The following is a 13,210-nucleotide window of genomic DNA, read 5'->3' as shown; positions in this document are numbered from 1 at the left end:
GGAAGAGGGGTAAATGGTGTCATATAAATTTAAACATCTTTTAATTTGCTCTCTCTCTCTCTAAGATTTGAACTGTGTAATTAAGGTCAAAATTTAGAAGATCGTTGTCCTGGCTTTTTTCTGTTAATTTGCTCTGATGTTCCATATACACATAAGATTGTATTTAATTTAACTGAGGTTTCTCATGGTTTCAAAGGCCGTATTACGATGTTAATGAATATAATAATAATATTGTAATATTTAATACGTTTATCTGTATCTAGCACTAGTTGTGCTTTATAAGTTTATATCAGACTGACTCAATCCTGAATGTCCTGACGTGCCAAGGAATCTGCAGTTCATTACAACAATGTTAATACATCAAATAAAACAATAACCTTAAATGTTTTGTTTTTTGATGTATAAATGTGTCCGTGTACCAATCAGTTGAATAAATGTATCTTTTGAGAGTTTGTATTTGAGAGTGTTCTTGTACGGTGAAATAAAGGGGATGGGGTTTGATCTGTACACAGGGTGAGTAGAGTATATGCAAATTTGATGTGCCTGTGTAACTGATAATAGCTGTTTTCCTTTTCAGTACTTGCCTTGCATCGTTTGCCTAGTCTTCTGAAGCAAATAAAATATTTAAATAAATGGATAACTGTACTAGCAGGTCTAGCAGTAAATATGGTTGCTCCATTGTCTACAGACTGATTGTAAAGCGATCACCAGTTTCTTAATGATTACCAAGACAGAAATATTCTATACCATTTGCAATCCTTATCAGTTGTCTTCAGGACTCTTCCCAATGCACATGTGAATTACAAGGACCTCACTGAAACCTCAGAGTGTTGATCAAACCACTCCAATATCTGACAGAATAGTCTTCCTGTCACCAAACCTATTCATAATAATTATAATTATAATAATCTTTACTAAGCCCTGAATATACTAATGTTACTGTACATACGTATCCTGCATAGTCTACTCTTGACTATCATGATTTTGTTTCTTGAATTATTATTATTATTATTATTATTATTATTATTATTATTATTATTCCTTTCATTTAACCTGACACAGCTTTTGAGCAACAAAAACATAGGCTACATACCATTGTCCATTCTCTATGAGTATCCTTATCCGCTATTTGTAAACACATATTTTTTACGTTATCATTGTTATTTACTGCTACCTCTAATAATAACGAGAAACGAAGTATAAGCTGAATTAAATTCTCATTACATTCCTACAGACAAACCTTAGTAAAGTAACTGAATATTCTTGGTTACTGAACAAGTCAGAAATGCAGTTTTTTCTGCCTCTCTCAGAAATGCAGCACTGCCAGCAGAGATACAAGTGGTAACAATGTTGCGGTGTCTGACCACAGGGAAATGTAACAATGTAGCAGTGATGATTTGGGACCATTATCACAGCCTTCAATAAGCAGGTTTTTTCATCAAACCATACTGGCATTAACACCTGAGATCATCAAACAGTTTATTGATTTCCCCACGACTGTGCGCAAAGATCCCCAAAACTGCATTCATAATCGATGATTATGCCATCAATTCTCAATGTGGGGCCATCTGATATGCAAAAGGGGTCATGAGAGAATGCCCAAAATTGCTTGTCTACATGTGATTTTACGTATTTTGTTTTGTTTTGTTTTTTTCAAAATGAAGAAAATGCGTCACACCGTATTCTAACCTAAACTGTCGTGAAAATATGCTAAAAGGATTGGATCCTACTCCCAGCTAAAAGTAGCTGTAAGAGACTTTATGACTAACTTCTACCTCTTACTCTGAGTGAGGAGTAATCTTACTCCTAAATCATTTTTTTTGCGTCATTCCTTAGGAGTAATTCTGAGATGTTTTATGCATACAGGCCCAGATCTCATAAGTCCACTTTTTCAAAACTTTGAAGCTGTTGACATGAGTAAATTGTAATAAAATCTTAACTAATCATCATGGAAATTGCAAAAAAAATTGTAAATCTATGAAAACCTGTCATATATGAATGAGGTGCATGCACAAGATTAATAATTAAAAGTCAGGAAATATAATATGATGATGTTATGAAATATTTGCATGAATACCATAGAACCTACTTGAAACTCTGAATATTAAATAAATCATTAAAATAAAGTGAAAATGCAAAGTCTGTTCACATGGCAATAATGACATGGCTCTTAGCAGACAAAATAATACAAAAGTTTTCACTTTATTTTAATGATGTACTTAATATTCACTGTTCAGGTATCCAAAATCACAACTATTACATTGCATCTATCATAGTCATTAATTGATTTGAATGCCTATATAGCATTGGATCAAAAATATTAAAATACTTAAGAATCTGGATGAATTGTTAAAACTCATCTTCATTGTCATCATCCAATTAACACTCAAGAAGAAATAGAGCTAGAATGACTAGTGTTCATATAATATTATATGTACAACATTAATTCCCTTAACTGGTCAGGATCTCCAGATGATTCAATATGATTAAAATGTTTTCCAAACATTTGCATTCTGCAGGGCAATTTATTAATGTAAACATACGTCTGTCATTTCAAAAGCTATCAAAACATGCTCTTCCAGAAAGTACTGAAGGTTACCTGCTTTGCCTCCTTTTGGCAATTCCTCCAAAGAAAATGAGTAATTTAACAGAAATTCACTTCGCCGAGTTGCAATATCGCCACCAAAAGGCAATTCAATTAGTATGTACACTATATTTGGTCTAGAAAATACTTTATACCAGTATGTGTATCTTTGAGGATTCACTACAGGTCTCCATTGATGTATTACTAATTTAATCTCCAATTGTACATTCTCAATCAGAATTAATTTCCTTGAGGTTGCTTCCAATGTCTTTCCTCTGCACAGTTGATATACCTTCTAAATATTACTACCCCCTGTACACTAGAATCTTTATAAACAATGACAGTCCTCATGTTGTGTATTTATTATTTGTTAGGCCATTGAAATATTTATATTACAATTTGATGCAGAGGAATCATGTTCAAAGTGCCTTGTTGATACAGTCAGCCAGGATAAAATAACCCTAGCAAACATGGCAATCATACCATAATAAATAACTTATCAAAAACAAGTCCACCGTATTAGAAAAAGTGTTTCATTCAATGACAAAGCTGAGGAGCAAGCCTATTATGTAGATGAAGAACAAAGAAAGAAATTTATTGCAAGATGGAAAGGGCCTTTTATAACTTCACACAGTCACTGGAAAATAACAGATATAATCAGGTTAATGACACTTTAATATTTATATGATTGTGCCTACATATGTGTTTAGTTCTTGTAACTCAGAAACTATAAGAGCTTATTTTCTTTTATGTTTTCCATGGTTACTGTAAAAGTCAGGCAAATTCTTTGGTAGTAGTCTTTGTTGTTTCTGTTGTGATTCGTAGCTATTTCACTGAGTTGCACTTTTGTTTTCTATGTACAATTCTGAACAAACTGTTGTCTGCCAAAACTGAAAACTAAGATGCATTATGTTTTTTTTTATTTTTACATTGATTTCTATACTGATCAGGCAATACATTTGGTTGTTTTGTGGTTATTTTTAAAATAACAAAGCAATTTCTTCTTTGGTTTAGATGTTTTGAGCAAATTTAACAAACGTCATCCAATTTTGTGAACTGCCACTGAATTTTATTTTGTCTTTTATTAATCATATTGTCATTTTTAAATTCATACATTTAATTATACCCTCTTCACCTTCACCTAAAAAATAATTAATAACAATGCTGTTTATTAACTTTTTTCTTCCACCCCTTGTGTTATAATTTCAAAGATTTTATAGTAACAGTTAGAGTTACAGTTATAAGCAAATTAGTCAAATTAAATAAATGCATTAGGCTGTAATGTATGGATTTCAAGTCTGAAGTTTTGAGGGAGCGTGTGATTGGCCTGCTGACACCCTTTTCCAGGGCGACTTACAAAACATAAGAGCATTATAAAAGTGCAATACAGTATACAATTACAGATCAAAACATAGTACAAATTACAAGTTAAAAATTGCATACAGTAAGTGCATAAGAAAATATACAGTTAATATAAGTCCTACATCCTAGATTGTGACCTAATAATTGCTGACAAAGATGTGAAGTCATAGTTAAGAAATCAATATAAACAACATGAGTACTAGCAATGTAAAAACATTATGACGAAAACTAGATATAAAGTGCAATTTAACAGGAGAGCTGAGCCACACAGGGGAATACAAACTAAATTACAGGTACAGTCTGAATAGGTGTGTCTTGAGTTAATGCCAGAAGGTGGTCAGGGACTCTGCTGTTTTGACTTCAGTGGGAAGGTCGTTCCACCACTTTGGGGCCAGGGATGAAAAGGAGTGGGATCTGGAGGAAGGGGAGTTCAGAGGAGGCAAAGTTTATCTTCTGGCACCGGAAGACCAGAGAGGTTTGGAGGGATGTATGGAGAGGTCAGGGTCTGAAGGTAGCTTGGTGCAGTCTAGTCAAGACAGAGGTAGGTGAGGGTCAGTGTCTTGAACTAGATGCGTGCCGGGATCAGGAGTCAGTGGAGGGAGTGGAGCAGTGGAAAAGCATGTGTGAATCGGGGCAGAGAGACACAAGACGGGCTGCAGAGTTCTGGATGAGCTGGAGTGGACCGGTAGTTATTCCAAGAAGGCCAGCCAGGAGGGAGTTGCAGTAGTCCAGGCGGGAGATCAGCAAAAGGTGATGAGGAGGGGTGAAAAAAGAAGAGATCAGATTTGGAGAGGTTGAGCTTGAGGTGGTGTGAGTGCATCCAGGCGGAGATAGGAAGAGATGTGAGAGGGGATGAGGGGGTCAGAAAAGGGAAAAGACAGGAAGATCTGGGCATCATCTACGTAGAAATGATAGGAGAAACCATGGGATGCAAACAGGAGGGGGCCAGGACGGAGCCTTGGGGTACGCCTGTGAGGAGAGGTTGAGGTGTGGATTTTAGAGTTGCTTGTTATTGACCCCAATGCAAGGTGCAACTGCATAATGATCAGGCTGTTTAATCAGTTTCTTGATATGCCACACCTATTAGGTGGATGGATTATTTTGGTAAAGGAGATATGCTCACTAACAGGGATGTAAACAAATTTGTGCACAAAAGTTGAGAGAAATAAGCTTTTTGTTTATGGAAATTTTCTGGGATCTTTCCTTTTAGCTCATGAAACATTTGACCAACACTTTACATGTTGAATTCATATTTTTGTTCAGCATAGACACACACACACACACTATCCATAGCATGTTCAGGATTGTACAATATGTTTTAAGAAACCTGCTGCTACAACAATCAAAAAAAAAAAAAGGAAAAGGACTTTTCTTTAAGTCACTTCGCAAAATACCTTGGGGCAAACACAGAGACCATATAGCTTGTCATAGTTGCAGACGCTTCAGTCAAAACTCTAATAGATATTGTCTTCTTTTTACAAGAATGGTAGACTTGCATAATTTGTGTCATAGGACCATGTGGTGAATACATATAGAAAATGACAACAGTTCATCTGTCTGTCAATCTGGGATGATTTTGCGTTTGCTGTCATCCTACAAGCAGTTGAAGTATACATCGGTTTAGTTTAATAAGCTGATACGGATACAAAAATGTGGCATTTAGTCTAGAGTGACAACGACACCTACAGTGAACGTACCAGAAGTGACTGAAGTAAGGAAAGACATCTAACATAATCACTGCTCTTATGATTCATAATTCAAAACCCAGAGAAAAGTCTCTGAGCATGCTAAATTAAAAGAAAGTCAAATCTGTAAGCACTTATGTTCTGTAAGGTATTTTTGTTTAATTATTTAATCCCTCTCTGAAGCAAATCTCTTCATTCCACACATGCATGCCTCCAACAGGAGCACAAGTTGCCAAGATGAGTACTGCACCACTAGTTTAGCGCCACTGTATGAAATATAGATCAGTCACTTGGGGACACAATTTAAAATATTTACAGCATTGACAGTTCTTATATGTCACTTCCCTGCTGGAAGTTTGGAAATACTGAATTTTAAATTATTTACTGCCATCTGTCAAAAGATAACTTTTGTTGTATGAGCAAAATGCAATTGAACAGTGAGCATAAATGCAAAATAATGTACATGAGCTTGCTTAATTTGGAGTTTGAAATGTCTCTAATTCTACATTGATGGCTGGAAGAGACAAGGTTATAACTTCATCTGGCTTCAGTTTGTATTGTTTGTATTTGTACATTCAGCTAGAATAATTCACATTGTATGTTAACATCCATAAACTCACAAATGCCACCAAAAGCATGTCATTAGATTGTCATATCCCCATAGAAGGTAATTGTCTACATTTTTCAAATAGTTATATATATTTTTTTAGAATTGTGCACATTTTAACTTGTCTCAAATGCTACATTTCATTGTGGATTACAAAATTGAAATTAAGTTATGAAAGGTAAATGTCCACCCAAAAAGATTCTTGGAATAATACTGGGCTGAAGTGAAAGACCAAAGTCTATGTTGACCCTTGTCTAAAACCTTTTTTTTTTATACTAATGCATCATAGTATGTTTAGCCTGTCTGTTAAATTACTAGTTAACCAGCAGGTTCTGAATCAACTTAAAGGGATACTTTGATGTTTTCCTTGCTTATTTACTGACTATTTTTGGTTCTGCCTGCGCTCTCTGTGTTTTAATTCGCACACAGCAAGCATATCCTTTCACTGACCTCATCACAGCTTATGAAATGCGTTGTTCAGCTAGATAGTTCCAAATTAAACATATTTTTAAACATATTAATCAAAATACTTTAGATTTTGTTTAGACTTGTAGAGAATACTTAATGCACAAATGTGCAATCCACCCAGCTTTTGAGTAGCTAAACGATCTATTAGCTGGCTTTTAGGTCAAAATCAGGCTAAAATGCCAAAATCCCGAAGTATCTCTTTAAGATGATTTCCAAACCAATCTGAGCTACTCAAATGAGTGCCTCATATAACATATAAAGCTATAGTGTTTAATAAAGTAGTAAAGGGCATTGTTTTTTTAAACTTGTGAACATTGCTGTATACTAACAGTATATAATAATAATAATAATAATAATAATAATAATAATAATAATAATAATAATAATTAATTATAATAAATCAATAACAACAATGGCAACACCAAAAACATCTTTACACGCAGTTTAACAAAGTATTGGGGCCTAGAGTTGGGGAGTAGAGTCTGTGCAATAATTGGGGAAATAAAGTACTGCCTGCAACAATAGAGGGACCTACGGATAGGAGAGTAGGCTTTGTAAACTGATTGGTGCACAGCTGACTGGCTAAAATATATCTAGAGTTTTAGATTGCTCCATCATGGTACAACTTAATTTCCAATATATTTTTTCAGTTCATATTCAAGGTTTCCTATTGGACCGAGGTCTGAAGATTACGATGGCAATATTGACATTTGATTTTGTGCTCCATCAGACCATGACCTGATCAGACCCTGATGTGTGCTTTGCCTTGTTATTGTGTTGGCACCAAGATTATGGGCCAGAATATGATGGTATATTTTAGAATCCATCAATCCGTAAAGTCTAAGAAGGACATCAGGACCAGAGGATGCAAAACAGCTCCCAAAACAGATTCACTTCACAGTGGATATTATGTTTTTCTTCACATAAGTGTCACTTTTTGCACCAATGAAACTAATAAATAATACACATAAAGTAACTTAACACTCTATAAGAAATAAATGAACAATTCTATATAAATGAAAAGAACACTGCCATTAACGTGAACACTGTAAAAATACTAATTGACAAACAAATATAAATAAAATACACCACCAGCCATATAATTAAACATGTATTTCCAAACCTAAGACTATGCTGCACACATGAGTCTAAACCTTAAGTCTATCAACCTAAACCTAATAATTTCAGTAATTAACCATATTAGAAGCTCAACCTCATTTAAAAATAAACATGTATCATTATAACCATAACAGAAATGTATAGCCCATATTGCATTCGGTAACAAATTATGATAAATATGTTTATTAACATGCTTCCATTATATTATCAAAATGCCTAATAGTTTTTCACTAGTGTAGAGAAAATAAGTAGATGAAGACAGGAGTCCGTCTACAAAAATAGTTATTTATTAAAAGGTCTGTTACGTATTATAGCATTGATGTTGCAAAATGTTAAATTCAACAGCATTTTCACCAGAAGACAATTCTTTTCATAACGTTTTGTCACTTCTTAATTGTGCTAACATTATATTTAGAGGTTTATTTTTATGTGCAAATCTGAACTTTAAGAACAACTGTTTTGTTGTTGACTTCAGTATAACTCTGTAATAAATGTATTTTATTTACATCAGATAACATCATACAGAACATTTTCACAATTAAGTTATAACCTTTTAAGTGTGTGATATGATACATTTCCACACTTCCTTTCCTGCCATTGATAATAATTTTAATTCACATAATAAAAGCAAGGCTTTGTCTGTGTGTACTACAACAGTTGGTAGCCTTATTCAGCCAAGTAATCATATCTTTCTACTCGAACAAACATTTTCATACATGTTACATTTAAATTGCAGACCCTTTAGTTCTAAGCAACCACTTGCAGATGTATTGCATGTTGGCAAGAGCAATCAGAATGTTATGGAAAAATAACTGGGCAAGTGTTAGAATGAATTGGCAGACGTTGGAGCGCACATGTCCTGTAATCTGTTCAATTTATTTTTTTCATTATGAAAAAGGTATCACAGAGTTTAACGGACTGTGTGGAAATTTGCAGGACAACCACAGGGCTCTCATTAGCCAACATTTCAGAAGATTAATGAAGAAAATTAGGTCTCAGCTCTTAAAGAAATGACTGATTTAATGAATTTATGCTCTGCTGCACAGTAGTATTAACCGTGCAAGTTACTGATCAAACAAAACAGGGCAGCAAAGATTGACATGGTTTGTAATAGTTTTATTATATAAACTCATCTTATCATACTTCTATTCAATGTAGGTTAGGGCATTGAGGGACACATAGGCTTAGGTTTAAGAGAATGTTTAACAGTCCCCCCAATAATGTGTGCCCGGCTCCATAGGCATAGTGGATGTATCCCCCCAATTCTGAAATCAGACCTATGCCACTGGATGGGCAGATAAGGTTTGGGTGGAGTAGTACCACAGGTGTAGCATATGAAATGTATACATACCTGTATATAGTATTATAGTTATGCTTATAGTATTTCACTGAACCAAATAAATCCTAAATAATTGTCAGATTTTTTAATTCTTTTATTTTTTTTATTTAACATGATGTTTCTAACGTGTGCTCTTGACTGAATCCTAACTGAGGTACACCATCTAATGCTCTAATCTCAGTAGAATGTCTCCATTCAATAAGTAATTCAATCAATTCTGACCTCCAATACATTTCCAAAAGTTCCATAGTTTACATAGTGATTTTCCTAAAAAGAAAATAGTATTTTACATTCCTGAGAAAATCACATAACAGCTTTTTCTGACAAGATCATACAACAACATAAAACAACTGCATCATAATTTTAAATTTTAAATGACTAAATGCAAACTTTGAATGGTGAAACCAATATATATATATATATATATATATATATATATATATATATATAGTAACATGGTGCAAGGAGGGGCACAAAATGGCTAACAAATTGCCGCCCAGACGCCCTGGGGGATTGATTGGCACTGGTGAGCACCTGACCTGCAGGACTCCCATGATTGGCCAGTGGCTGTATAAAGGAAAGAAGTAGTGATTCCTTTATTTGCTGAGGAGTAGGAGTTGGCTGGAGGAGTTGTAGTGTCAAATGAGAGAGAAAGACACCATCTGTGACCAAAGCTATGGAACAGATTTTGTTTTGGGAAAGGACAACTGATAATTGACCCTGATTTATGGACTTTGTGGATTTCAATTAGGATTTGTTTTCTATCTGTGTCTTTGTCTACTTGTTAGTGTTGTGTTTAGAGAGGGATCTCAAGAGATTTATTAGATTCTACTAAGAGCTAGGTTTTTGTTTTAGGGTTTCTTTTTCCACAGGCTCTGTAAAATAATTCTCGCACCATATCCCCTGTCTCCTACATCTGTTTCCCTAGACCCCACCCATTTCAAGAGCTGAGCACCATGGTAACCCCCCCCCACAGTGTTTCAATATATATATAAAGTTGAATGTCATGGACCAGTAAATTAAATGCACCTTAAAAAAGACTAACATAAAATCAAATCATAGCGCTGGACAGAGCATTTACTAAAACTTGATTTGTGTTTAAAAAAAATCTGGAGGCAGGGTTTACATGTAACTTCTTATTTAAGATTGTCTTGTCTTAGGTGATATGAAGGTGAATATATACACACACACACACACACACACACATTATATATATATATATATATATATATATATACACTAAATGCATATGTATTCATTAAACGCAAAATTGTTATAAGAAACTGCAGACAACACAAAGAAGCATAGTAAGATGTATGCTTGGAATAACATGAGATAGAAAAAAAATGAATCATGGATCAGACAAACAAAAAATATGCAACAACATTGAAAGAGTTAACGTGTTAATTGCACAATGGGTTGGACACATTGCAAGAAGAACAGATCAAAGATGAACAAAAGAAGCTATTGAATCCATCCCAAGAGATGAAAAGAGACCTAGAAGATGACCACATAAAAGATGGGAAGATGAAATCATAAACTTTCCAGGTGTCACATGGAAAAGTGAAGCTATAGATCAAAACAAGTAGAAACATCTATGACATATCTATGTCCCTGCCATAGGTGGAAGTAGGCTGAGGAGACCCCTAGTTGGGGATGCTTACTAAGATATGTACTACAAATGTACTTTAAAGATGATTTTTATATATGATCAACATTTTCTGAAATATTTCAATTTTACAAGCAGAATTAAACACAGTGGGATTTACATTAGAAAGTTCTTATATGTGTGTGTGTGTGTGTGTGTGTATATATATATATATATATAATTATTATTTTTATTTCTTGGCAGATGCCCTTATCCAGGGCGACTTACAACATAAGTGCAATACAAAGTGCAAGAATACAATTAAGTACAAGGCATCAAACATTGCATATTGAAATTTATATGAAACAGAGCAATTCAAAATTGTACAACTTCCAATTTACACAGGTAAGTTCAGTAAGTGAGGTCATACATCCTGGAAAGTAAAAGCTAAGTGCTGTCAAGATGTAGGGTCACAGTCAAGGGCTACGGGAAAGGGAGCAAGGGGTGAAATCAATCAATAATACAAGTATTAGTAACTCAAGAAGCATGAAGTGCTATCTAACGGGGATTAAAAGGACTAATATTGCAAATACTGTCTGAAAAGATGTGTCTTGAGTACGCGCCGGAAGAAGGTCAAGGACTGCTGTTTTGACTTCGTTGGGAAGGTCGTTCCACTATTTAGGGGCCAGGGATGAGAAGGAGTGACTCTGAAGGAAGGAGAGTGGAGTGGAGGCAGAGTTAATCTTCTGGCACTGGAAGAGTTGCAGTGGTCTGGAGGGGATGTATGGGGAGATGAGGGACTGAAGGTAGCTTGGTTTAGTGTGGTCGAGACAGCGGTAGTTGAGGGTCAGTGTCTTGAACTGAATGCGTGCCGGTATCAGGAGCCAGTGGAGGGAGCGGAGCAGTGGAGTAGAGTGTGTGAATCGGGGCAGAGAGAATACCAGACGAGCCACAGAGTTCTGGATGAGCTGGAGCGGGCGGGTAGTAGTTGCAGGCAGGCCGGCCAGGAGGGAGTTGCAGTAGTCCAGGCGGGAGAGGACCAGTGACTGGACGAGCAGCTGAGTCGAGTAGTCGGTGAGGAAGGCACGGATTCGGCATCCCATGAAAACTGAGACTCTCAGTTTTCTAACAACGTGAAGCATTCTCTTATGTGAAAAATTTGTTTCCCCCCCACCCCTCTTTAATGCCCTTTACGCAAATAATGCTTAAGAGAGTGTATTAACACAGTATATAACTGAAATGGACATTATTTTTCAGTTTTTGGTAACCTAACCTTTTTTTTTTAACCACTGACAGTGTACTGCTAACCTTTGTACCATTCAGGTTATTCACTGGACTTCAAATTTCAATAAAAACTGGAAAAATGGGGGTGTTCTAAAACTTTTGACCGGTAGTGTAAAGTGTCTCAGTAAGATGTTGGGCCACCATGAGCCGCCAGAACAGCTTAAATGCTCTTGGCAAAGATTCTGAGAGTCTCTGAACTGTACTGGAGGGATGGAACACCATTTTTTCAAAATATATTCCCTCATTTGGTGTTTTGATGATGGTGGTTGAGAGCGCTGTCTAACACGTCGGTCACAAAATAGGTGTTCAGTTGGGTTGAGATCTGGTGACTTTGCATATGATTCATATTATTTTCATACTCATCAAACTCTTCAGTCAGCCCTCGTGCCCTGTGGATGGGGGCATTGTCATCCTGGAAGAGACCTCTCCCATCAGAATAGAAATGTTTCGCCATAGGATAAAGGTGATCACTCAGAATAACTTTGTAATGATTGCAGTGACCCTTCCCTCTAGGGGACAAGTGGACCCAAACCATGCCAGGAAAATGCCCCCCACAGCATAACAGAGCCTCTTGGTGTATGCCACACTCTTCCCACTTTTGCCTGAACCGATGCATTACCAGTGCAACACAGAACTCTGTAAATGCTGATATATACTCTATTATTCATTTTCTAAACAGTTCTAAGTATACTGCAAGAAAATACATGTATGAATCATACAGTCAAAACATTTCAGTATCCAATACATATTTGGTGAATTATTAAAGCTTTTGAAATACACTATATATGAAACAATGTAGTTACACAGACGGACTACTGAAGATCTTTGAACTGATGCATTATATAAATAGATCTATGCCCCATTTGGCACCTCATAACAATAGATTTTGCTAATGGAGCATATTTGCCTGATGCTGATCCATCTGTCACCCTTCTTAATGGGGGGTGTCACAACAGTTCTTCTGGGTGTCTCAAAGTACCAGAGCTTATACATGGGACATAGGTCTTGACAAAACCATGCTGTACTCCTTATTACAGTGACCCCTCTAACTGAAATGGCTTATAACCATTCTACATATAATACTTAATATATTTTTTCTTGCCCTCTTCTTGTGGGCACAGGACCTGAAAAGGAAGAAGCACTCATTCTGTAAATAGTACATTCTCTCATTGTT

This window comes from Amia ocellicauda, chromosome 13 (assembly GCF_036373705.1).
Source record: "Amia ocellicauda isolate fAmiCal2 chromosome 13, fAmiCal2.hap1, whole genome shotgun sequence".
Taxonomy (NCBI): Eukaryota; Metazoa; Chordata; class Actinopteri; order Amiiformes; family Amiidae; genus Amia; species Amia ocellicauda.
Note: the sequence above shows the minus strand (reverse complement) of the source record.